Below are 26,771 nucleotides of genomic sequence, written 5' to 3'. Positions count from 1 at the left end.
TCTTTAATGACCAGTGATAGGACCCACAGGAATGGTGTCAAGCTGTGTCAGGGGAGGTTCAGGCTGGTTATAAGGAAAAGGTTCTTCACCGACAGGGTTGTTGCACACTGGAACAGGCTCCCCAGGTATGTAGTCACAGCACCAAGCCTGTCAGAGATCAAGAAGCATCTGGACTGTGCTCTTAGTCTTATGGTCTGAATTTTTGGGTAGACCTGTGGGGTGTCAGGAGTTGGACACGATGATTCTTATGGGTCCCTTCCAACTCAAGATATTTTATGATTCTATGATAACTTATTATCAGGGTACTACCAGGATACCACAGCAATATCAACCCACAATTGTATATATATATTTTTCTATTTTTATCAAATTTTCTATTTTTATCAAATAAAAGTGCTATCAAGATGTTTGCAGCTGCAATCCAGTAACATCATCTTGACACAGATCAAGATATTTCTGGCATATCACTTCACCGGCATGACTAGCTGCTGTTACAGTCCATCCTGTTGTTCTGAGGTGAAGTCAATACTCGATACTCATTTCATGTCACATGATTCCTGCAAGGTAGTTGGCACCTGAAAAGTTTCTGAAAAACCTTGCTAGTAGGCCTTTTGTCCAGAGTAAGAGTTCATGACCATTATTACACAAACAGATCTGTGTTCCCATCTCTGTTCTACTGCTGTCTCATGCTTGAATTATCTCTTCTACATGTATTGCTAAGCAAACCATCTCTTCTATATGTGTTGCTAAGCAAACTACCATATAGATATTAAGGCACCTCAACAAAAGCACGTTTTCTGTGATACAGACCCTTTCATGTTCTGCCTTCCCTCCTCACTATATTTTCTCTCCTATTCCTCTTCCTCGCTTTGTTTGTTTTTTACTTAGTGTTTAACAGGGAACACACTCTACATTAACTACTCTATTCTCAACTCCGCTGTCATTCAGGTAGCTACAGGTATTAGTAATACAAAGGTGATTTCTACATATAAAATCACCCAGAATACAGACTGTGGTGATTTCATATCCATGACAGCTGCCACTTGTAGCTCCACTGAGCTAATTTCCACAGATTGACCCCTCCACCAAATCAAAAAAGGGTGTAAGCCACATAGGGTAGTTCAGCTACCCTCTTGCACTGTATGAAGCTCACTTAAAAATCTCTATCAGCCTACAGCATTATGTTCCTTTAGTAGTGACTGCTAAGGAGACTATACATGCCCACCTTAGCTCTAAACTCAGTTACCAATAAGTCTAGATAGCCATGATATTACAGTGCCTTGTACAACAAATAACTCAGTTATCACCCTAGAAGTACTTGTGCTCTGTACTGATGCTGCCACCAGTATTCATGCTAGCTGTTGAACAGGGTTTGCATCTCATAACAGTAGATGCAGCATTAGCATAGAAGTCAGAAAGGGTCTTGAGACCTATCAAGAGAGCCATTGCTCACACTGGAAACATTATTCCTTTGACATTTGACAAAGCTGGTCTGCAGTTGTCACCTTTATGGTCTTTCTTTCATTACATGTAAAAGAAAATAAGAAATGTTCTTTGTTCAAAATGTTCTTTGTTATTACAGGGTCAAGTATAGTTCTCAACAATTTCTGAAACAACTGCTGAGAAATAACATTCTTTCTTAGTGGAGAGTTAATTTTTATTTCTTTGACATGTAGGAAAAAACTGCCCATGGCTTCTTGAAATAAACTATTCAGGTGTAGCATGACTTACAGAGCTATTTCTTTGACTCTTGATTACTTCAATAACTGAACATAGAAAATTAAATGAAGAATTTCTTATTAATTTAATTCATACTTGTTATCATTCTTTATTTATAAGAACATTTGATTATATGGATTACATTTACATCCATGATAAATTGTCCTGCATAATTACTATTGCCAACATTCTGTGATCTTTTGCATAAAGTTATCTTTCAATCCATATCTCTAAGAGGATTCATAAGAAATAACACATAAGATCAAGAGCTGCAGAATCTAGAGATAGATTAATACTTGGCAGTAAAAGTTTCGGTTTTCTATTGGGGGTATTTTGAAGATTTTTCTTTTTTATATTCTTCAGACCACCACTTTCTTTAGTATTTAGTGACCCAGAAGAGATGGAAAAATAAACAAGTCATTACTGCGAGTGAAATTTGGGACTGTCTTTTCATATTATATGTTACTCTCTTTGGAACTTAGATCTGTTATGCCTTTTGAAGACTGTACACCTTCTCCTGATCACTTGGAAATATTCAAATGTGAATGGAAGTGTTTTCTACATTCCTCTGCTTCTCAGAATTCAATTTCAAATTGTATTTTACTCCTACTTGCTTAGGAGTGGATAAAAATATTCCATTAATTTTAATAAAGTTACTCAACAGTTTCAACACTACATATGACAGTAGATTAGAGTTTGCCCTTTTGGGTGGCAGTTAGAGGTATTTTTGATACTGGTTTACAGTCATTTGTGACAACTGTGGAAGTGCTTTCATACATTCCAATATTTAGTTATAGGAAAATAGTTAGGAAAGGAAGTTGGGAGATCAGTTTTACCTAGAAAAATCTACTGCTTTACAGAAGATGACAATATACAGGATTGTATCTTTTCATGTAACAAACAAAAAGCATTTGAATGGAAGGGAAGAGAATCAGTGTACATACATTTGACGCAGGCAGCGAGTGTTTAAAAAATAAATATATACATCATCAGGATGAGCTGCTTGTCAGTAGGATGCTTTGAACTGTAGAAATGTCTTCTCACCCCGGTACAAATGCTTCTAGAAAGAAACATTACAAAATAGATTGGACAAAATCAAGAATCAAGAATAATCTGATATTGTAGTGAGATTTAAACAATAACTGGGAAAATACCAACACATGTTATGTTGGTAATGTGAGTCTACTTTAGCACAGAGTATGAGGAACAATTCACAGATAACAGTGATCTAAAATGTTTTGCTTCTGGAAAATCATTCTTGGAAAATCTGTCTAATGAAAATAACAACAATATTATTTGTATATTATTATTATGCATAACTTCTAATGCTAAACATAAATAAAACATAATAGGTATTAAATTTAGAAATGTTAGTTATTAAAAAACAAACACCATTACCATAAGAACAGAATAGAGATCTTAAACCTAATGAAATACTCCATTAAAGATCATTTGTCTAAATTTTCATCAGAATCAATCCATTGCTACTAAGCAGTGCAGTTTAAGGGAAAAGTGGTTTTTAGTAAAAAAGTGATCCTTTAATTATCTCTAATCAGGTCTACACCTAGATCAGTAGCCAGTATATAATAATACTTCATAGGCTTCAGCAAAAAATGTCAATGTCAATGTAAAATTGCACTACACCTACACCACACCTGCTGATGTAGTTAGCCATGTTTTACATTCCTCAAATAGCACAGCTTAACAAAAATACCATACAGATTTTTTTTTTACACTCTAATTTGGCAATTATTTTTTGATCTTATATCTTAAAATTTTCCTCTAATACCCACATTTGATCTTACATATTTGTCTCGCTATTATTGATCAAGTCTGTAACACCCTGTGATGTTGCATTATGAAGAAAGATTATTTTTAAACATTTTCTTCAGAACAGTCTCAGAATTAACAAAGATGCCATAATAGTCTTCTCAGCATCAGAAAACCCTTTTGCAGACATGGGCAAAGTCATGCAAAGGCAAATTAAAGAGCTGCATAACATTTGCAAAGGTTGTTAGTATTACTTCTGATAACTTCATTGCTAACAGTCCTGTCTTCTGAGCTTATATAATACTGATTATCTGAACCCTTTTCAGAATCATTCTCTCAAGCCATAATGTTCGATCAATACCATTTAACCTTAGCTCTACTACATTTAGCACAAGGTCTCTCTCTGATCTGTTTCAAACACAAACACAGAGTCTCCCCAATATTTGTCTCCTCGAAAACGATGAGTTTGTTTTAACTCACTTGTTTCTAGGAAGATCAAGGTGAGGATGTACAAAGTACATAACAGTTATGATGAAGGAGGAAGGAAGAATAATTTTATGTGTGTATATAGATATATGATTTAATTACCAATGTTATATTTTGCACCCATTTCTTGATTCTTTTTTATGTTTAAATTCCACACATTATAATTCTCTAAATGCATTTAATTTGTATCAATTTATATCCATGTGGCTAACAAATTAGCTTATATCTCCTCTGAACTTAGCCCACAGTGTAAAATTTGATCTGAAATGAATAAAGTCAAGATCTCATAGATCTCATGAATTCAAATTAAGGGATAAGGAACTTAAAAAAAATAATAATAATAAAGTTTATCAAATGCACATTATTCAAATACCTGTACAAGTGGTAAATAACTGAAATTTGTCTCAATTTAACATGGGAATAACTAGAATCTGTTTTGCACACTGATGAAATAAGAACAGTATGCACAACAAATGTAAGTAAAAATGTTTGTATTAGAAAGTACCATAAAATACTACCATGAAAATATTCATCATGTATATATTGCTACTTCCTGTACATGCCCAGCCATTCTTTCATTGTATATTTACATCTGTGGGATTATAAATATGTGATGACTATTTTTGGTACATGACCAGCCATGTGTATATGGACTGGGGGGAGAGAGGGATTGGATTTTAACATAAAGAATTATGTTATTAAATCTTTGGATTTCTTCAAATTGAATATGATTGAACTCAAGTGATATAATTGTTCCCTATTGATATAAATAACTAGTTCTAAAAGCAAAAACAGAGCTATGCCCATTCAAACTGCCAAAACTGTAGTTTGTTTCACTTGTAGGAAAGCTCTGTTAGATAACAATTTGCCCAGCTAATTGTATTCTATTAATCAGAAATAAATAAAGGGAATATTTAGATTATGCTTTACAGAGAAGGTTATTCCATTTTGCATTTTGTTCAGTGGTTCAAGACTACAAAGAACACTTTCAACTGAGGTAATTCAGGTTAAATTGGCAATACCTTTTGTGAAAATGCTTACTCAATAATAACATAAAATTAGTGAAAACTCTGAGCACCCATAGTTCAGAATAAGGCTGCTCAGAGACTTGAGGCTCATAGAGTAAAGTTCCTCAGAGTAGAAAGCTTCCTCAGATACCAAGAGTTTTGAATTAAAGTCATTAGTTAACAAAGCAACATAATTTTGTACCCCATTGGACAAAAAAATGTAGCCTGCATCTGAGTAGTGGGCTAAATATACAGGGTGTAGTATGCAGAGACCCCATATTTCAGAGGTGATTCATAACCCAGGGGGGTATTCTCTAGCTACTGTATGGATTGTTGGAAGTGATGTGAGCAGACACAGAGCTGGAGCACCCACAAGGAGGGGTGTGTAGGTGTGGGAGCCAGAGGGAGAAGGGTTCTAGTAACCCACATTGCCTTGGGCAGCAGGGCAGCATGTGAATACATGGTGGAGAGCATGAGACCTTTAAGAAATTAATTAAAGAAAGAATTTACAAAAGTGCTTACTAATATTTTGCAGTTGTCTAGTAGTGTGATTTATCTGTTGTCTTGCTGATATCAGATCTGAATAATAGCTTACTGATTCCTTGTTGGTTATGTGTTGCTTAAAATAAATAAATAAATAAATAATAATTAACTACCTCTATCCTTATTTGATTTAAGCTGCATGAACTGAGTTTGTTTGTTTGTTTTTCTCCCTGTGACAACCCTCAAAAACATTTCTAAAACCTATTAAAAGAAATAATCATTGTGAAATAAGAGATAAGAAGACAATGTATATTTTAAAAATCTGCAAAAATGTTGTTAGAGGGACAGATTTGATACGGTCCCTGCTGAAGGGAGGCTTAGGAAGAATACCAAGTGCCCCTGCACTTGCAGATAGCCGCAAAGTTTCCATGGAGAGTTATGTCTTATGTGGATTCAGGAACAGAAGTCCTTTATTAGGTTCTAAACTGGGGAAACTTTTGAATGTTTGAAACATTGAAAGCTTTTTAGCATTCTGGCAGAGAAGCTTTTAATGATAGGCACTATGTCAAAGCAAAAGAAAGTAAACTCATTTAACTGGATGGATACTCAGTTCACAAAGCAAAGCCAAAAAGAGACAGAATCTCCCAGTTCCACACCTGCAAATACTCACTCTGCTGCAATCTGCTCTAGCTGCAGGTGATAGAAGAACCTTTTTGGCAACACACCATCAAGTGCACTGCAACAATCCAACCATAATATCAAAAAGATTAATTTAGCAGGTCAACATATGAGAGTGAAATGTAAAGTTCTCATCAACCTAAAAGATTCAAAAAACCTTGATATCTCTAGTTGTGACTGACACATCATTTTCTGACATTCACGACATTTTTTTTTCAGGGTATTTTCTAGCAAACAGTGAAGTCAGAAAATAAGTAGCTGAGAAGTAAAAGCAGGCTAGAAGAATAGAATCAAAAAATCATAGAAACATTAGAGTTGGAAAAGACCTCCAAGATCATCTGGTCCAATCATCTACTGCCAACATCACCCACTAAACCTTGTCCCTAATCACCAGGTCCAACCTTTCCTTAAACACCCCCAGGGATGGTAACTCCACCATTTCCCTGGACAAACCATTCCTATGCCTGACTAATCTTTCATAATACAGACCTCAGAGGTCGTAGAGGGTTGAAGTAGTAAATATCCGCAAATATGATTAAAATATACTATGAAACTATGGAAGAGAGAAAGTGAGATCATAAGACATTAGATATCTCCAGGAAAAGTTGCCTAATTATATTAAAAGCTTTTTTTAGTAGAAGAGAATGATGATATCTTGCAAAGTATTTTCAGAGCTGCTGTCCTTATTTAGTAGCAATAACAAAATCTTACCTGAAAGGAGGAAAAAGTTTTTAAAAATGAAAGAAAACTTTAAAAGCAATTCATTCAGATGTTTTCTTTCTTGGAGAGGACTTCACCCTCTGGCTACCTCCTCCGAGTACTTACTTAACCTGCCCTTTCTGCCTCTGTCTCACTCACAGCACTGTTGTTTCCAGGTGACATTTAGAATGTCTGTAAGGTAAATTTCCACACTTATTTTAATGGGGAAAAAATCAAGCATGACATATGGATAATTCAGATAGCATTTACCTCACTGTAGGAAACTAAAACTTCACTTGTTACTTTGAACAATTGGGAACATGCATTCTCCAAACTACCAGCTTTCTAATGTTGCAAATAATATATTTCTATTTTTAATCTCTATGTTTATTTCTATTTATTTCTATTTTTAATTTCTATTTTTAATCTTGTCTAGAAAAATATTTTTCTTCCGTTTTCCATGTAATGAGGTTAATACTGAAATGTATGGTGCTGCTTTAGCAGAATAAATTTAGTTCACTGCAAGACTGTAATTATTTACCATACATTTATAAGTCAAGACAAGACCCAGACTCATTCCATCTTACTTTTAGGCACCTAGATAAAGTGACAATTCACCTTACTCATATTGGTACTGGAATGAAACAGGCACCTTCACACGGTAATTCAGAGCCTAAAGAAAATGCCTCTTTTTCTCTCACACATGCCTAACAGATTCCATAGACCTCTGTGTGAATGTACGTCTAATGGTAGGCAATTGGCAAGTATGTAATATGTCTAATGATAGGCAAGATGAACGTGAACTTACATGCATGTGATCTTTTATGTGGTTTGGAAGGACATACTTTGTTAGTTCTTGGAATAAGCATCTTCTGTGAAAGACCGCCAGCTACTGCAGGTACTACATCTGCTGACAAGTAGTGAAATAAAAAGAATTTGGGAAGAAAAAAAAAAAAAAAGGCTCAACAAAATCTGTTTCTGGAATATGTATTAGGAAATTGCTTGAGGCACAGCAGTAATGTAACAATATCTCAGCAGAAGTTCATAAAGCAGGAAGATATATAAAGCCTTACATAGGGTGTATTTTGTAAGAGATCGAAAGATTAGTGGAAGAACTTGAGAAGCATGATTGTAGGGAGAGAAAAAATGAAGAAAAATTATGATCCTATGTTCTGCAAGTACGGGCATGTGGTTTGGTCATTAGTCAGAGAATGAAAGGAGGAAAGGAAAGAGAATTTGGGTGGAGAGAGCAGACAGGTAAATGAATGCTTTGAAAACAAAGAATGTCTGTCAACAGAGAAGAGGAATATAGGAAGCCAAATTCTGAGAAATTTCAGAAGTGTTTAAGAGGTGATTTCTAATATTGTCCATATACATTAAGCCAGTGGGGGGGAGGGAGGGGGGTGGAACAACAACAACACACTTTTAAAAAAAAGGGTAGAAATCACAATTTTATTGTGATTCTTTCACTTACTTCTAAATGAGCTTTTCCAACCACTCTTTTGTGAATTTTTACCTTGAGCCCCTTGCTACTGGAGACAAAACACAAGTGACTGAAACGGTGACAACATTTACAAAAGTTGATCCTGCAGGGAAAAGTCTAAATAGCTTTTGCTGACTCGCGTAAAGATAAGATGAAGTGTAGCGTATTGGTACTGAACTCACTTAACAAGCTGGCTCCTACAGCAGAAGCAGTCAAGATCAGCTGGAGCTAATTTACTCTGTGAGTGGGACTTGGGGAAGGGGGGGGGATCTAAAACACATCTTAGTTAAAGGAAAACCTCAAAGTCAGGAAAAAAAATGGTCGTAGCAGAGATATTTCTCAATGTTGCAGTTTGCTGAATAATTCCTATTCTGAGGGAAAAGGCTTTGTGTGTTTTGTTTTTTGCCTTTACAAATAATAAACACTCTCTTTCATAATATATAAATGATAGAAATTACATATTTAACTAATTAATATTTCTATTAGTAAGGGTGTAGTCAGTAATATGGGCTAATTTATCCCACTACCTCACTTTCTGGCAGGCAGATAGATTTTCAATCCTGGAGGATTTAAGAGCGGAGCAGAGATCTTGCCATATTTCTCATCTGAAATGCCACTCTTGGTGTAAGGTCTAGTAATGACTGAAGTCAAAACCAGGAGCCTGGTATTCATTTGGTGTATAAAGTAGTAAGGATTCTTGCCTCAAACATTTTATTTCTATTTCAGCACAGCCTACAGTTATCATACAATTTTGGATGTGAAGTTGAATTTGATATAAAGATATTGGGAAAGAGGATCTCATTCACCTTGTTTTTTCACTTGTTTTCTAGCTCTCTTCATTGGTTCATGTTGCTAGGTATGTTGGATTGCTAAATTCACTATGGCAACTCCCTAACAGTTTAGCTTCAGGCAACCTGCTCTCATTAGATCTAAATTATTCCCTGAAAAAGAAGACAATTTACATTTTTGTTTGGGTACACAGCATGTTAATAGGTTCCAGGTGCCAGTTTGATTGAGAAGCTTTGTTTTGGGTTTAATTTCTCAGACAGCATGTTGAAAAAGCTTCTGTAGATTACTCTTCCCAGTGTAGAGTACTATGCACAGGGATACCTAGACCATGCATCGCCAGATCTGTGCATGAGTTAATTTTCCCAGGTGAGAGAAATAAAGCATGTTATCTTAGACATAACACCCTATTAAAAAGCTAAACTAATTCTGTGAGATAGCAAAGCACTACTGAAAGCACTGTCTTCCCTATAGAAATATGTCTTATGGGGTCACATCGCTTCAGGAATTTTACTGACACACAAATTGAAGAGAATGAATATTTATCCATCTATAAAATAAAGCCAATTAGCAGATGATAAAATATAAGTGCTTGCTTTGTATATTTTGACATGTAGAGAAGCAGAATGTAATCATAAAATAAATAAATTTGTATCTTGGCTTGCAAGTTGTAGACACGCATATTATATCTCTTCTGACCTCTCTGTACTTGCTTTTTACTTATAATTTTTCTACAGAATTCATATTTCTTCTCCTTGTTCGTATTTCTAAACAATATGCACTTTAATGAAGTTGTAGCACTGATACAATCATCAACCAAAGAACATTCCTAAGAGATTGTTCAGATCTTCCTATGTTGAGAGACAGAAAAAAGGCAATTTATTCTATAAAAACATAAAATAATAAAATATTTTAATACAGATCCAGGTTTTAATTCCTTAACTATAAACAATAGCGTCTTTTTTTTTTTTTTTTTTTTTTTTTCTGATTAAAGGAGTAATATAGAAGTCTAACAACAAACTTTGAATAGAAATGCTAGTTCCATTGATTAGATTAAATTTACAATGTCAGCCCAGTAAATTATACATAATTTAATATCTCAGTTCTAACTCTGTATGTCAGTAAAATATTAACCTATTTTATTTTTTGTATGATCCTATTATCAATCATTTTGAAGTGAAATAGAATATCAATTTTTGTTCAGTCTTTAATCTTTCAGAAGTCAGACAGTTATCCTTGCTTTTGATCAAAAGATAAATACTGAAGAATAAAAATTTAGAACTGGTTATGTCAGAAAATATATATATATATATTACAGACATCATATAAAATTTTACAAACAATACAAATGCAGTGTTTGTGTTTTCAAAATAAATGAGGACAAATTATCTCCTCTCAGGTCTTTAAAGAAATATGATTGTGAATCCAACTGCTTTTGAAATAAAACAATGAATTTATTTAATCAAAATTATAACTGTTTTTCACAGTTTCAGAACAAAAGGATAGAAGAACGGGCAATTGCTAATTAGAAAATGAGAGTTGTGGCTTTGACAGTGGAAAAGGTTAAACCTTATGGCATCCATTGATGCCATAATATGCTAGGCACACTCAGGTATTACCAGAGAACAACTTTGAGTTCAGCAACCTGGTCTGTAGCTGCAGCTGGACAGGGAGACATCTATCAAATATCACGTTCATTTCCAAAAAATTCTGTCTGTTATGTTTGACTGCAGAATTTTCAGTAGGTTGTGAGATTGCTTCAAAAATGTAGGTTAACCCCTAGTCTCAAAGGAGAGGTTAATAAGGTTTATTACAATTTCATTTTGTCCTGCTTTTATCAAACCCCACTTTATTTTTCAAATTGCAGCACACAATTGTTAAATTTCTAACCTTTCAAACCTAAGTGTTTTTCTTGTTAATGGGAATTTACTTTAAGAGGAGTGTCCTACTACATGACTACCATTTTGCATTGATACACAACACATTTTCCATTTTAAAAAATATATTCCATCAAGTTATTTTTCTAGTAGAATTTAAATTCTAGTACACTGGGATTCTATTCTTATCACTGTTTCTTCCACTAACACATTCAGCTTTAAAAATATTTGGCTGGATTTCAATGGATATATTTAGAGGTAAAAATCAATCAGTTTAACTGTTGTTTTCACAAACAGACAAGTACCTGACTAAATGAACACCTGTTGAAGTTATAAAAATAGGAATAAAAAATAAAAATGTACTAAGACCTTCAGCGGTTTCAATTTCCATTTAAAATAGATTCTTCAGTAATTAGTTTTTATATTTTTAGTCTCTAACACTTTAGTCATCTAGGTAAAGATTCTGTCTGAATCCCAAAATAAAAACCCTTGACAAGTATGAAGCATATTCCGTACTACCTAAATGTTAATAGTTATACCAGTTTTCTGAAGCAGAGTAGTCCACTGTGATCCATCTGGATGGATTTACATATGAACATGTTAGCTACACAATAATAAGGAAATGTAATGTTCACTTATTTTCCTCTCTAGAAGCCTACCTGGGCATCCTACTCTAAGGAACCTGCTTTGGCTGGGGGGTTAGACCTGATGATCTTTCGAGGTCCCTTCCAACCCTTACAATTCTGTGATTCTGTGATTGTGAAGCTTTCCTTTTTGTCTCTAAAGTCTTCACTTTACTGAAATATCTTACCTTACTCTTTGAAAACTTACTCTTACCATCACCATCAAAACTCAAATGTCTTACCAGTATGAGCTAATGACATAAATGATACCACAGAGTAACAAGACAACAGTAACACCTATAGTGACCTGAACATGTATATTCTGGGTTCCTCTTACCTCCTGTATTTTCAATTCTATTGAAGTGCTCTGTTTTCACAGATGGGCATAATAAGGAAACACAGAGTGAGAAACACGCAGAGCTAAAAAAAATATAAACTGGAATTTATCTTTGTTCCAATTTGAAGCAGGTTCAACAGCTCTTTGAGTTACAGCCAGCTTAGGGACTCTCTGAAAGCATGATGCTCAAACAGCATTAACTAATATAATAGACATATTTTAGTCCATGGAGTAGTAACATGCTGTTTTAGGCAGCAAGACAACACAGAACTAAGGGTAAAAACAAAGAACCTAAAGGGACAAGGAACAGTTTAAGGCTTTTGAATATTTTCTTATGTGTAACATCTGAACATAGAAACCTCACAGCTGTTTTATTTTATTTTATTTATTTATTTTTAAATTATTTTTTGTAAATGTCATTGCGAAAAAGACTGCAATGATGTCTATGTATGCACAGCTCCTTCCAGGTTTTTATCTACCTAGAGTTGGATTTTCCACCAACTGCCAAAGTAATTCACTCAGAAGTCTCCAAGGGGTACTCAACAAATGAGTAAGGAAATCATTTTCTGGAGTGAGTGTCTTGTTTCTGTAGCAAGAGGAAATTTCTGTGTTTTCATTGCATCTTCACCTTTTATATGGGCTCAACTTTTCTGTGCTCAATTTTTTTCCTCTATGTGCTGCAATTTTTCACCAGATCATCAAAGGATCTTTGCAACTCAAACTGTCATTTCACCATGTTCTTTTGAATTTCTGGTGCAAATACTCAATATTTTATAAGTGTAGAAAATAGATACTCTTCAAGCTTCTACTTCTTGGGAGATATATTTTGTGGGCATAATCATACTTAATTAAATTTTCTTGTTAAGATATAAGTGCTAAATATGGTACTGTTTTAACAGTTTGTTAACATTTTGTAAAGTCTCCTTAGTAGATAAATGAAGGTTGTTCTTCAGCAGCGGCCTTTCTTTCCAGGCCTATGGCTGAACTATCCCGGGAAAGTAAATTAGTTTATGACTCACCAACAAAAGCATTCAGAAAGCAGACAAGAATAGGTCAGGTCCAGGTCATGTCCATCGGCCATTCAAGTGGAATATATGCTACCCAGGGCTGTGAACTGCCCCAGTCTGTGCACTGGTGCATTCACAGGTATTACCTGTTAAAAGCACCTCTGCTTTGCTAAGCAGAAATCATAGGATTGTAACAAAACAGAAATACATACCCAAAAATGTAGAAATAATTGATAATGACAGCTGGGTTTCCATTAAAAAGCCACTTCAGTTTGCCAGCCACACCTCTTATTAATAACTGTAGCAAAAGATGGCAGACATAAGCATATTTTTCCTAGCCTTTCTTACTGATTAGTAACGTTTCTCTTTCACAGACAAGAAGAGTATTTTCAGTCAAATTTAATCAAGTTGTATACAATCCATTTAGATTTCTACAGATGATGGGATGGTTGAGTTTTTACAGCACCGTAGTAGTGACTAATGACTAATAAAGTGGTAGACAAAAAATAATCACACTTTCTAAAGACCTATGAATAACACCTCTTGAAACTCAGTCATAGAAATTCATTCTTATTTATACATGGAACTGAGGGTGCAAACCATAAAAGCACAGTTTTACAATAAGCTGACAGAAATGTGGTCTCATGCCTACTCCACTGCTGGTGTTTACCTGCATGGTACTTTTCAGTTGGCACAGACAATGAAGTTGCAGCAGATTAACCTTACAAAAACATGAACAGAAGAAAAAAGCAGGTTTGGTGGCAGTTTGTTTGCCTTGTTCTTGAAACCACAGCCTTAGTAGAGATTTAGAAATTTGAAGTCAAAGTACTGAGGTAGTAAATTTTGGATTGCCCTTTCAATATGAGCACTTCAGGATACCAAGACCATAGATTCATACCTATCTTCCTCTTTCATAAATTCATTAGGAAATGCATGCCTTAATTAAGCATCAGTTGTCAGCAGAATGGTAGCTTTCCCTTCCTGCATAAGGTGATACCCTCCCTCTGTGTAAAATTGTTTTAAAGTGGTTTCTTGAAGAACAGAGAGTGTATGTAAGTGACAGAAGGAGAATTGGCTGAAATTACATTTTCACAGCAAGGTTTTAAAACAGCTTCTGAAATGAATCCTGTGCTCTCTTGGACACCACATTGCTTACATTATTTAAGTAAAATGTCAGGATGCTTGTAATACAATCTAATGTTACTGAGCTGGGCATGGCTGGTGACTTTTGCAGACTGCAACAGGGGAAGACAAGCAAAGCTGACATTAAGATAAAGAAAGTGAAAAGTCCACTGCTGGGCAAAAATGAGGAAAATGTGAAAAGACAAGGAGACAGGGAACATAGATCAGAATTGTTTTGAAGACAGTGTTCAGAGTCCTAAAGAACATAAAGGTGAATTTAGCACATAGAACTTTTAGAATAATCTGGTGAATCTATAGACACATCCTTAAATAGCCTGAGCTTGAAGATACTATTTACAAAGCAGAGAAGGGGATAAAAGATCAAGATTGGGTCCTGAGAGAGTGGCAGAAAGAGGGCAGGAACAGGTTAGAGACACTTTAAGGACACATGTTCATCTGAAATGTCATGGGAAGGCAGCAGGAGGGAAGGCAGCAGGAGCTGCAAGTTGTCCATGAAGAAAGCCAGAAGACATTCTGCAGCAGAGCAAAGGAGGTTGCACCAAGTCAGGAGTGGAGTGTGGATTATTGAAGCTGTTGACAGATGGGAGCTTTAATTTGCAGGTGGATCCCAGAGGCAGTATGGATATTGGTTGATGGGGAGAGAAATTGATTCCAAAATCTACTAAAGGGACTAGCAGATTTACTGTAGCAGAGAGGGCCACACCAGGACTCTAGGAGGAGCAATGACAAATATATAAAGATCTGAATGTGTTAATGAGGGAATTCAGGTACAAGTAGCTAGAAACAATATGAGAACATGATACTCTGCTGTTCTGCTCCAGTGCTTTCCAACTTCTATTCATAGCTGGTCAAAAAAAAGAGAGAAAATCCTTCAGTAGACAAATAGTCTACTGAATGGACAAATTTCCAGTTTCTTTTTTGTTGATTATAGTGGTTTTGTTCTGACATTTACCCTCAGTCTGCTTTACAGGAAATGAATACCCTAATCAATGTTTCAAGAGCTACAGAGGATTTATAATTATAAAACACTGTGATACTTATTATTAAAAATAAATAAATAAATAAATAAATGAACTTTTTGGTGGAGACAAAGCTCATAACTGAAGTTTCATATTATGAAGCCAGAAAAGTAATGATTTATAACAAGGGAACAATAATAAGGGAACCAAATGGTTAACTGGAAATAGGTATAAAAAAAATCCCACAGTATGTCAGAAAGTGGACATATGGTTTCATGATTTGAAAAAAAAAAAAAAAATACTGTGCTTGTTTCAACTTATATTTGTTATTCAAGGTATCAGGGAACTCAGCCACTTCGAAGACAAAAACAACCTGCTGCACAATGAAAGCTGGCAACTAATAATGAAACTATAAATACATACACATACAGGAAAAAAAAATAAATAAATATTTTCCTTGCTAATTTGAGACCCACCCCCCAAAACTACTCTTCTCTGTTTACTAAGCTGAATTTTATTTTATCCAATTGCTTGGCCTCAGATCTGTTAAAGGACTTATTTGAGTGAAGCTTTGAAAGATGTGGGAGATACAGAATTCAGGAAAAATTCTCAAGAGAAAACACAAAGCTGAAAAGCCAAGTGAACAAGCCTTGCAAAACATACCAGATATTAATTTCCAGGGGCAGATCATCTCACAAGAATATAATGTTGATCAGAATTCTTTTAATACTCCCAAGGGAGAAGGACTTCAGAAATACAGAATGGAGATTAGGTAAAAGAGCAGAGCATGCAGTATAAGAAATTAATTGTGTAATCTCCCAATTTTACATTCCTTAATGGTTTAAGAATTCAAAACCTATTTAAAAAAAAAAAAAAATTATAAGTTAAAGGTGATTGAAGGAAAAATAGCAAGACAATTTAGGGAGGAATATGATCATATTCCTGATAAAGAGATTATATGTTATCCTGATAAAGAGACTATATGTTATCTTGATAAAGAGATTATATTATCCTTCTAGCTCATAAAATTACACTGGTAGCCAATAATACAAAAAATAATGTCATTTTTGACAGAATTTCTACTTCTCTCCAAATTTTCATGTAAAAATCATGTAAAAAACTTTTTTTTTTTTTTTTTTTTTTTTGTAGTTAAAAGCTTGTCATACTATATGACACAAAATCACTGGTAACATTTTTTTTTATTTCTCATTAAGAAAACAAAACAAACAAACAAACAAACAAAACATAATGAATTTACCAGAACATAAATAAAGTAAGCAATATTCAACCATATTTTTGTTTCTTTTTGTTTCTTTTAAGTATGTCTTTCCAATGAATTCTATTCGCAGACAACAAAAGAAATATATGGTATGTCTTTTCATTTTTGACATCTCTGTGAATGAATCAGTTATACAATATGCAAAGAAAAAGAGAACACAGTAAACTTTCACTAAAGTAACCAATCCTAAAATAAAACTGTTGTATTTTTTTCAAATTGTTCTGAAGTTAAAGAGGCTGCAGACTTCAAAGCTCCACAGGGTTTCCTTTGGTGTATGGATAAACAAGCTGTCCCTTCACTTGCTTAAGAACTACTAGGAAATCTTCTTAACTGAAGAATGAACACAGAACCATGACTTGAAACCTTTCTTACAGGAGCAATTCCAGTTGAAAGCATCGAGACCATTCATCTGAGCAACCTAGGAGACAAATTGATGCAGAACTGGATGGATGGAAGAACAAAGGAAACGTTCTGTTTTAAGCAAAAGATGTTCTCTTCAGTATGTTTTCACTAACAGGACAACATTGTTCTCTTTGGCCTAAGAGGTATGTGAAAGTAATTCAACGTGTTTCATCAAATGGTCTTCATATATCAAGCTTTTTGTTTGTTTCTGTGTGTTTGTTTTGATTTTGTCAGAATTGCAAATCTCTCTCCAATGTTTTAGACCATAAGTAGCTTTTGTGAATTTAAACTGTTTTTAATATGTATTCCACTTCCCATGGTTTGATGTTGAAATGGAATTTACAAAGAAAGCTGAAATAGAGCAAGATTTTTTGGCTGTTTATTGATAGCTGTAATGAGACAACTACTGTCAGAAGTTGGGCTTTATGTTCTTGTGATTCTTAATACGTAAAGCACGTTCTAAAGGCTGACTCAGCATAAATAATGCATATTTTAATATACAAAAAGTAGTCTTAGTTGGTTTTGATGGGGAGTTTTGAGAATATTCTAAGGTAGATATTCTTAAAGCAGACTAGATAGCAGTTGTTAGTCAGTTCATTTATTTTTATTTTTATTTTTATTTTTATTTTTATTTTTATTTTTATTTTTATTTTTATTTTTATTTTGCCAGAGTTCCATATCCTTAGGAGGAAAAATATGCACAGACAAAGACTTATTACAACAGACATTATCATTTCCAAATCTAACAGAAACCATTTTCTCAGACACAGAATTCAGAATACAAATGTTACATTCTCAAAAATACTGACATTCTGTTGATAAGAATTTCAATAAACAATCATTGCTTTTTGATAATCCTCTTTTTATACAGTAGCATCTATATACGGCAGAGGCAGAGCTCTTTACAAGCTCACTGCTGTGAATGAAAAAAATGGTAGTCAGATTAAAGGCTTCTAAGCAAAGTTTGATATTTATGTCATGATAAAAGCAGGTGAGATTTTTTTTATTTTATTTACTGTTCTGTGGCGTCATTCAGGGCATTTATATTAATCTGGACATAAGGTGATACATACTGAAGAATTGGAATAGATTCTGCTTTTCAGAACCCAAAAACATATCAAGAACATTCCTGAAAGTTTGATATACTTTTTTTTTTTCTTTCATAAAATTCCACAACATTTTCTTTATATTCTTTATCTCCTAACTTTATTGTTCTATTTATTCATAGACAGCCTCAGATTCATGCCATCCTTCACAGTATGAGTAAAAATGGACTATTAGTGGACTAATAAAATGGACTATTAGTGGACTAATAAAATGGACTAATTAGTGCCTTGCTGCTAATTCTCAGAGTGCAATAGCTACATATTATCAATTTTTCTCCCAAGGAAACAACAACTATTAGGTTTTAGGAGGGGTTTCCTGCCACGACTTCTCAATTTCCATTTCAAACACTGCTTAGAAGCTCTTTTATAATGTGTGATACCAAAGCCCCCACAGGATCAAGACCCCATGATTACAGTTAAATAAATAAGCCACTACTTCAGTATATGATGTAAAAACTCCACAGGTAAAGTAAACAAACATAAAAAGCAGTTGCATGAGTGAAAATAAAAGTAAAAACATAACTTGTTAGGTAGCTTGAAGTCCTTTATAACTTGTTTCTGTTACTACTACAGGACCATATAGAAACTTGCATACATGCTATATATGTTTCTGAGAGATTTAGTAATTGGACAATTACTAAATTACTATATTACTAAATTACTAAAGATTTAGTAATTGGACAATTACTAAATTGTCTCAGTTATGTAAAAAGCAAATATCACAAATAAATAAATAAATAAATAAATAAAATAAGTAATTGAAACATCTGTTTCAATAAATTCTCATGTTTCATTTGTTATTTCAACTCTTATATGACCCAGAAACAAAAAATACTTGTCAATGTTTAGTGAAATGCTGCTAAGAACTATATAACACTTAAGTGGTGTGAGGGGACTGGAGTTAGTACTGTGTATTAATCATATTTTGTCAACCATTGGTAACATATGGTATTATAATTATATCAAATATGTTTACAAAAGATGTGAACAGGTGCTAATGCTCATGTTCCAAGTGTTGACAAGATGTTTCCTTTTTACCAAACTGTGTCCCACAGACAAGACACAAAAACATCTATAAACTAGGGCAAAGAAATTTTTCTGGTAATAAATTTCTTCCCAATGTTTTCTGAAATTTGTTGTTTCAAGGTTAAGTTGATAGAGATAGAACTCAGGATTCCAAATTATGCATGAAATACCAAAAAAATTTCCAAAGAGCACTATCTTTTCACATTTATTAGGTGAATGTAGCAGTACACATTTATTGTTAAAACTGTTGTCACTAATACTAATTATTACTAATACTGTATGAGATGTTTGAAACCCCCGCAGAAGTGTCTGTCATGAGGCACCTATCATAGGTTCATATACATAAAACAGACTATGTGCAGTCTAAAATCTCAGAAAGAAACATAAAGAAATATAATGAAAGGACACATAAAGAAATTATGAGACATGATTAGAAAAGAAAGAACCACTTCAAACATCTTTATTCAAGAAAAGTGAACATTTCTTTTTATAGTTTAACTTCCTTAATACTGTAGATTCTTAAAATGTTTATTTAACCAAAATAGGCATAGCTTTCCAATAAGCCTGGAAAGGTTGACTGTACAAAAACTTATGGATAATTACTACAAAATGAGTGTGCTTGTTTGGTCAAGAACTAAATATCAGATATTTATGCCAACATTACATACATTTTTTAGCAGTAAGGTTGCTGCACAGGATAAAATAATTAATAATAAAAATAAAAATAACAACAACAAACAATATCAACAACAATAATAGTAATAAATGTCCTTGTTGTAACTGGAGTGCAAATTTTTCATTCACATCCACATAGGTCAAAATAAGAAATTTCTAAGAATGTTGCTCATTTCAAGGAGTATTTTCTACTGCTTTGAAAAAAAAGATTTTAAGTGTAGGTAAAAACAACTGCTCCTCTCTGAAAATCTCCAATGTGGTATTCTAATATGTATTCTGCTCAATATTCACATGAAGTTGCTGCAAATAGTTGTAAGATAGTCATATGAACTGGAAGGGCTCTTCAGAACTCACACCGGGCTGTGAATATCTAGTTTTGCCTGATTTGGGTGACATAATTCATAATTTCTGCTAATTTCTAGTGATGTTCAGGATATGAAGAAAATCTGCAGCTCAGTTTAAACACAATTAGATAGAGAATACCTGTAAAACATACAGTCACTGTTAAGACACTTCTGGGGATTCTAATAAACCGGAGGAAAATGTAAGCATTGTGTGGTACATTCTGTAGACGTTCTCTTCTCTACAGCAAAATATTACAGCTGAGGCATAAACTGTTCTATGTATACCCTAGAAATATACAGAACTAATCCTGGTTCAAGCTTGAATTTTATCCAAGTAGTGTGAATGTTTCTCTCTCAGTATTTGTTTCTTTGTTGTGTGTGTGGGGGGGGTTTTTAAACAAAAATTGCCTTTAGCTTTTTACAGCCTTCACACAGACAAGTTCTCTCCCTCCCTTTTTCTTTCATTCTATATGCATTGCAAAACAACTTTTTCAGGTTGATGTTCTTAGTATGTTTTACCTCTGAGAATGGTTCATTAGTATGTTTCAAAGGGCCAAGTCACAAAATATTTATCATATTCCCAATTGCTGAGTCTAACATCAGACTCACCTTCCTAGAAGTCATTTTCAGAAATGATTGTTCAGACAGGCAAGTTACATTTAAACTGATCCCTCTGGTCAACCAGAAAACAATTAAATAAATAAAAATGGGGGAAAATAAACACCATGGGTGACTCTGGTAGCCTACCCAGTTTATCAACTTTGCCTACCAACAGAATTGTTTTCTGTAATTCTTTTTAGAACTGTATTTTATATTCCATTTAGCTCAAGTAGAAAATTTCCCATTTTTAGAGAATTTAGAGAAGCCGCTCTTGCCATTATGCACCTGGCATTATGTAAGTGCATCCTGCTTTTGCAAGAGAATATGTTGTTTCACTGCTGTCTGAAACCTGTGTTACTCTCAGAACATAAAGTGAGATACAAATTTCAAAAGCCATGTGCATAATACATTAGAAGTCTATCATTCCTTCCTTTCCACCAGCTGGCAGGAAGTTGTCCTAATATTAGGAATTAATACCTTGCAACAAGCAATTGTCTCCTGCTTTCACACAAGAAATTTCTCTTATTAGTTCAATTCAGTTCCACTGTCAGACTACGAGGAATGAGGAATGAAAAAGGGGTAGAGGACAATCAGTGTATGGCAGTAAATGTAAAAAACTTTGCCAGTGAGTTTTATTTTTATGTCCCTTTTTTAGGAGTGGCCAAATATCCCATGTGTCTTTGTTTTCATATAGAGAAATAAAGACTATTTTCACTTGCTTTCTCCTACACAAAAATAATTTTCAGGTAGAGTTGGAGGAAGTCAAAGGGTGACAGAAAACGTAGAAACTATACTCGTGCAAATACTGAACTTTTCATCTACGTGAACATAAACCATATTTAAATATAGAGTTCAAAATCCAGATGAGACCCAGGCAGATGGGAAACTTTCCAAAACCAAGGGTGAGCAAAATTCAGTAAGTTGGCACATCTGTAGAACACAGACTTTAACACTACACCTAGCTTCTTACTTCTCCAGGCATCCACATTTTTCTTCTGACTATTTGCAGCCCTGAAGAAATTTTTAAAAACAAATCAACCCACAAAATAAGAAGTACTTAATCTTCAGGGAACATTCAAAATATTCCAGGCCCAGTGGTGGATATAGACAGTAGCAATCACATGACAATATCCTCAAGTTAGGACCTTCAGAAGTATAATTTCCATTATAATCCTTTGTTATATAAAACACTATTAAATAATCTGAGAATCTCAATGCACTTCACAAAGACTTAATTCTCACAGCCTTTGCAGGTGTATAATTATCTTGCTGTATAGATATGTAAATTGAAGGTCATGAGTTTTAACATTATATATTCAGACATACATGTTCACTATAGTAGGTCCTTGAAAATAATAGGCATGGCTTGCAGAAACTCTCACTTGTCGTTGCTTGCTTTTCTTTCACAGGTAGTCACGTATATCCAATTTGCTTCCCATGTTGCTAATTGTTCAGGTGTTCAAATAACTAGAGTGCTTCATTACGGAATTACACTAGGCTTTCTGGATCCAGAAACCTCAGAATTGTTTTGTGTTATATAGTTCATGACTGGTAAACAGTATTCAAAAGGATAAATTTCAAAAGGATAAATCAAAAGGATACTGATCAAAAAGATACTATCAAAAGGGTATCTGATTTTCTTCTTTTGTTTTATTCCAGATCTGACATTACTTTTCTTTCTTTCTTTTTTGAACAAATATTAGAAAAACGAGTAAGCTTATTGAGCTATTTCAAATGATTTTGTTTTCTTGACATGTTACTGTATCATCCTTTTTTCTTCTTTTCTTTCTGTGTTGTTCTAGTTCCTGCTAGTCTAGCTATTTGAGGATTGGTTTTCTTTAAGTCTAAGCAGGCTTTTAATTTAAAATAGGATTCTGTATAGGAAATAACAGTTTTGATAAAATGTCATTGGAAAAAGTTCAGTAATTGTTGTTCAAGATCAACCAAATGTCTTGTTTTCCTGAACTACTGGCACACGCTGAATAAATTAAAGGGGAAAAAATCAATTTCTAATTGTAAGTTAATTTTACTTAGAGTTATTGGCATAATTATTTTGTATGGCCAAATAAAAATGGTCTTAATGCAAAATAAAGTATTTAGCATTCATCACTGTACTGCTTTAAAAATTGTATTCCTTTGTATCAGTCTAATAAAAAATACGTTTAATTCAGAAAATTATTATTAAAATACTGATTGACTCACCCTTTACAAAAGTATTCATTCTTACTGTAGTTACTTTGTAGTTTTGACCTGTAGCTGACATGACTTCATGACAAGAAGTTCCATAATGTAACCATAATTTTATTTTTTGCTTGTAGTAAAACAGTGGGTTGACGACACAGTTCTATTCAGCCACTCTTTTCTTTCTCTCAATATTTCCTATTCACTTTCTGTATATCTTTTATTATTTTAATATATTTTCACTACTTTTCCAATTCTAGTCTACAGGATCTCTTCTCGTATACGAGCCATTCCTTCTAACTTGTCTACACCTACTCTATCAACTGAATGGAGTGAACACAGCACTCAATATTCCACATTTGAGTGCACCATTGCCATCTCCACCTATTTTCATAAATATGTTTTCTTTTTTGCTTCCTTTCCTAATGATTCCTGACATTCTATTAGATTTTTGAGGCACAGCTGAGTCTTGATCTCATGTTTTCAGAGAAGAATCTACAATAATTCTGCTAATGTCAATTTAAATAGCAGGATATACACAGTATTAATACAGCATTTCAGTAGTTGCTTCTCTCTAGCATGTCATCCACTTAGTGATTTCCTACCTATCATTGCATTGATTTTTCTTTTTTTAATCTCTCAAATGGACTTAATTTGAAATTATTCTTGATATTCATTCCTTGTAAAGAATGGCTCCAGTGCAGCAGCAACTTAATTTATAGACATCCGTTATCCATCTTTTAAAACCATTTGAAATTACTTTTAAACTAATTTTTGTGTTTTTTTTTTTTTTTTTAAAAGGGTAGCTCAAAGTCTTTATTTCTTTAGCAAAATATAATTTTTTGAACTTGTCAAAATTTAAACTCTTTTAGATTATTTCTCATTTAGACAAGATATCTACATTTACAAAGAAGCAAAAGTTCATTGTTTCTAATAGTTTTGTTTGCTATCCTCTTAACCCCAGCCAACAATTTTATGCCTTATGGAGTCTATTGATTATTTTGTATTTACACAATGTTTATAATGTGGAATTTTTAAAGCAAATTTTATGCTGCCTCCAAATATTTTACACTCTTAGGTCCCTCTTTAACTTGTTAACCTATATTTTTATATAATTGATGTAAATATTTTCCTGTAATTCTCTATTTTCATATTACACTTTATGCCTTAGTTATTTTATCATGAATAACATCCTACACAGATGTCGAATAGCATGTGTTAAAACCAAGATTCCCCAACAGTTGCTTGAAGCCATTCTAGGGGCAGGTCCTGTGCACAACAACAAAGTAAATCAAGAAACGTGACTCTCCTTGCCTGCTAACAGACCAGTTTTTCCAACAAGTAAGCATTCAGGGGCTCTAAAATGCAGAGTCTGCATCATGCATTTTTGTTACAGTCAGCATAGGAATAATCAAATTCTCCAGTATAATTAATTTTCTGCCTTAACCACCCTCTAAATCTCCCTTAGCATGTTGTGGTTACCATTACTGTCAGCCAGCAGTGCAGCCTAATACGATACTCGTATTGCTTAGATATAGCATTTCAACCCACTGAGATTATGTTGTATTTTGAAAAAGTTATCTTGCTTATTTTTCACTTTCTGTGTGACATAATTACTCTAGGTGCTCAAAATACTTTATTAGAACATGTTATCATCTTGCTTGCTCTGCATAGCCACCTGGCCAAATAAATACATAAATACAAAATCAGCTTCTGCAGCAGAGCATTTTACCTTGTCATTTCTTCAAAGCTTTGCTGTAAACATATTATTTTTTTTTACTCCAACCACTTTGAAAATGTCTCCAATCTTTTCACATGGCCTTTGTTTTGAACTGTATGTCTCATCAGAAAAATACTATTAACCTTGCTTATTCCTATTCTTCAATTGTGAATAAATCAATTGCTCCAAAACAAAAATAAATAAATAAATAAATAAAGTAAAGCTATATATACAGAAGAACAGCAGAATGGATAAAATAATGTAGTAGTTTTAGTAAAGGTTTTTTAAAGTAATTAGACAAATTTATGTGGTCACATTCAAACAGAAGAGAATTAAATCTATTAAATTCTCTTCTCAAGTCTCCAATCTTATTAATGCATCTGGCACGGTCGGAGGTACTTGATGTAAGATCTTTGTGGAGGTAGGTGCTGCTTTGTTGACTTTCTGGTCTGAGTACAGCCAGGCATTAGGCATTGGCTGGACATTTGGTTACCCAAGAGGTTATGTGCTCTAGAAGAAAGGTAAGAGGCAACTAAATCAGGACTTTCTAATCACAGTTTTAGAGTTAGCTGTCTAAAGTCCCCTAATTTAGGGTTAGGGTTCATGTTTTGTTTTGTTTTGTTTTGTTTTTCCTTCCTAGCCCTAAACTGAGTTCCATCTTTAAGCTTCCATCTGAAGCTTAAAATACTTAAAATACATCTGAAGCTTTTTCATACTGAAAAGTTCTCTTAATATGTGTAGCTGTGACTTTTAAGAAATGTTCCAAACTAAACCTTTCAGCCAATACAAAGGACAGTATTTGTATTCACAGATGATTCAAAATTGGATGATCTAGTAAGGCCTACTACACAGAAAATGAATGTTTTCTATCCCATTGCAGCACTGCATTACAGAACTTGATATCTTTTCTGAATAGTAGTTTCTTTCTTATGTTATTTGGAAGCCAATTAAAAAGTATCATTTCCTGATGCTCCACAGCAGCTCCACACAACTAGAGGAAAAAGGCACCAGACACGGTACAAACAAGCAGAAGAGAGATTTCAGTAGTTAAGAAAATTAATGTACCTCAATCTTGAGATAAACTATTATTCTCATTGTGTTTTTGTTGTTGTTGTTGTTGTTGTTGTTTGTTTGTGTATGTTTTTTTTGTTTGGTTGGTTTTTTTTTGTTTTTGTTTTTGTTTTTTTTTGTTGTTGTTGTTGTTGTTTTTTTGGGGGGGGTCCCTTTTATAGCTATTAACAAAAAATGCAGTATATTTTAAAGACATAGTATAAAAAATGTTTTACAGGAAGGGCCAGGTTCCAGCAGCTGCCTTCCATATGCATGCAACATTTAAAATAATTATCATACAAACAGCATTATTTCTCTAAGTAGCTATTTCAACTTCTGCTTTCATTTGATGTAAATTTTTGCACAATTCTCAAAAAATTATAACTGTTTCAAAAATACTTTTTAAACCCAATAATAAAATAGATACACTGTATGAATTTAGAATATAAAAGCATAACAAAAAATAATTTAGAAATGATGCTTTTTGTAGCTTTTTTTCTATTGCAGTTTCTGTTTGAACTTTAAAATGTTACAAAAAAAAAATATGTATTCCAAGTTTTGTCTTTCTATTTGACATTAAAAAATATTATTACCTTTTCAAATTGATTTGCTTTTAATCAGAAAAAGGCCTTTCCATACAAAGGTTAAAATAAGACTCACATTAGTCAAGCATGCAAACATTTCATGCCATACTTATTTTGCCAAGGACATAGAAAAGGGAAAAAAGACCATTGCGAGCAACATTCAACACTCAATCCTTTTATCATTTTTTTTCTAAACAACAGAAATAAATAATAAAAGAGAAAATCCAAATTTGATGGTTTGAACTTGCTATTGAAAGGATGACTAGTATGTATAAATAACTGATGATTTTTAATAAAGTTATTAAAAAAAAAAAAAAAGTTCTCTGCAATACACACTGTGGACAGATTGTTAAGAAAGCACCTAGAAATTATGGCTACATCTGCTGTCTCCTTCACTGTGATGCATCTCTAAACCCAAGCAGGTGCATCAAAAGCCCTTCTTCAATGAGCAATATGGACTAGCAAAGGCCAGCTATATGTAGCTGGTATACGTGCTTCTCTTTTATCATTTCTAATGAGAATTTGCAACACTTTTATTTGCCAGACTTTTCACCACCCAATGCTAATGACTATCTGAGTTAAAGCAGAGTTCACATCAGTTCACCTGAACAAGACTTGAATGCCAAATTAAAAAAAAAAAAAAAGTATTTGTGGTTTCTTGTCTGACAATAGAGTTACTCCAAATTTGAAAAGGCTAGGCTGTATCTTAACCTCACCACAGTCAGAAATTCCTACAGTACTTTTCTT

At 33.6% G+C, this 26,771-nt stretch overlaps 1 long non-coding RNA gene across 1 annotated transcript; it reads right to left on the bottom strand.

Annotated features, from left to right (window-relative positions):
• Positions 1 to 1,887: 1,887 nt before the first annotated feature.
• On the bottom strand, positions 1,888 to 8,452 carry LOC311440088. The gene is made up of 3 exons (XR_014695200.1): positions 8,317 to 8,452; positions 7,651 to 7,749; positions 1,888 to 2,779 (listed from the first exon to the last, which is right to left on the bottom strand). It is a non-coding gene; the product is annotated as an uncharacterized lncRNA (long non-coding RNA).
• Positions 8,453 to 26,771: the final 18,319 nt, after the last annotated feature.

This window comes from Aythya ferina (assembly GCF_964211825.1).
Source record: "Aythya ferina genome assembly, chromosome: 1".
NCBI classification, from domain to species: Eukaryota; Metazoa; Chordata; class Aves; order Anseriformes; family Anatidae; genus Aythya; species Aythya ferina.
Note: the sequence above shows the minus strand (reverse complement) of the source record. Positions and strands in the feature narration are given on the sequence as shown.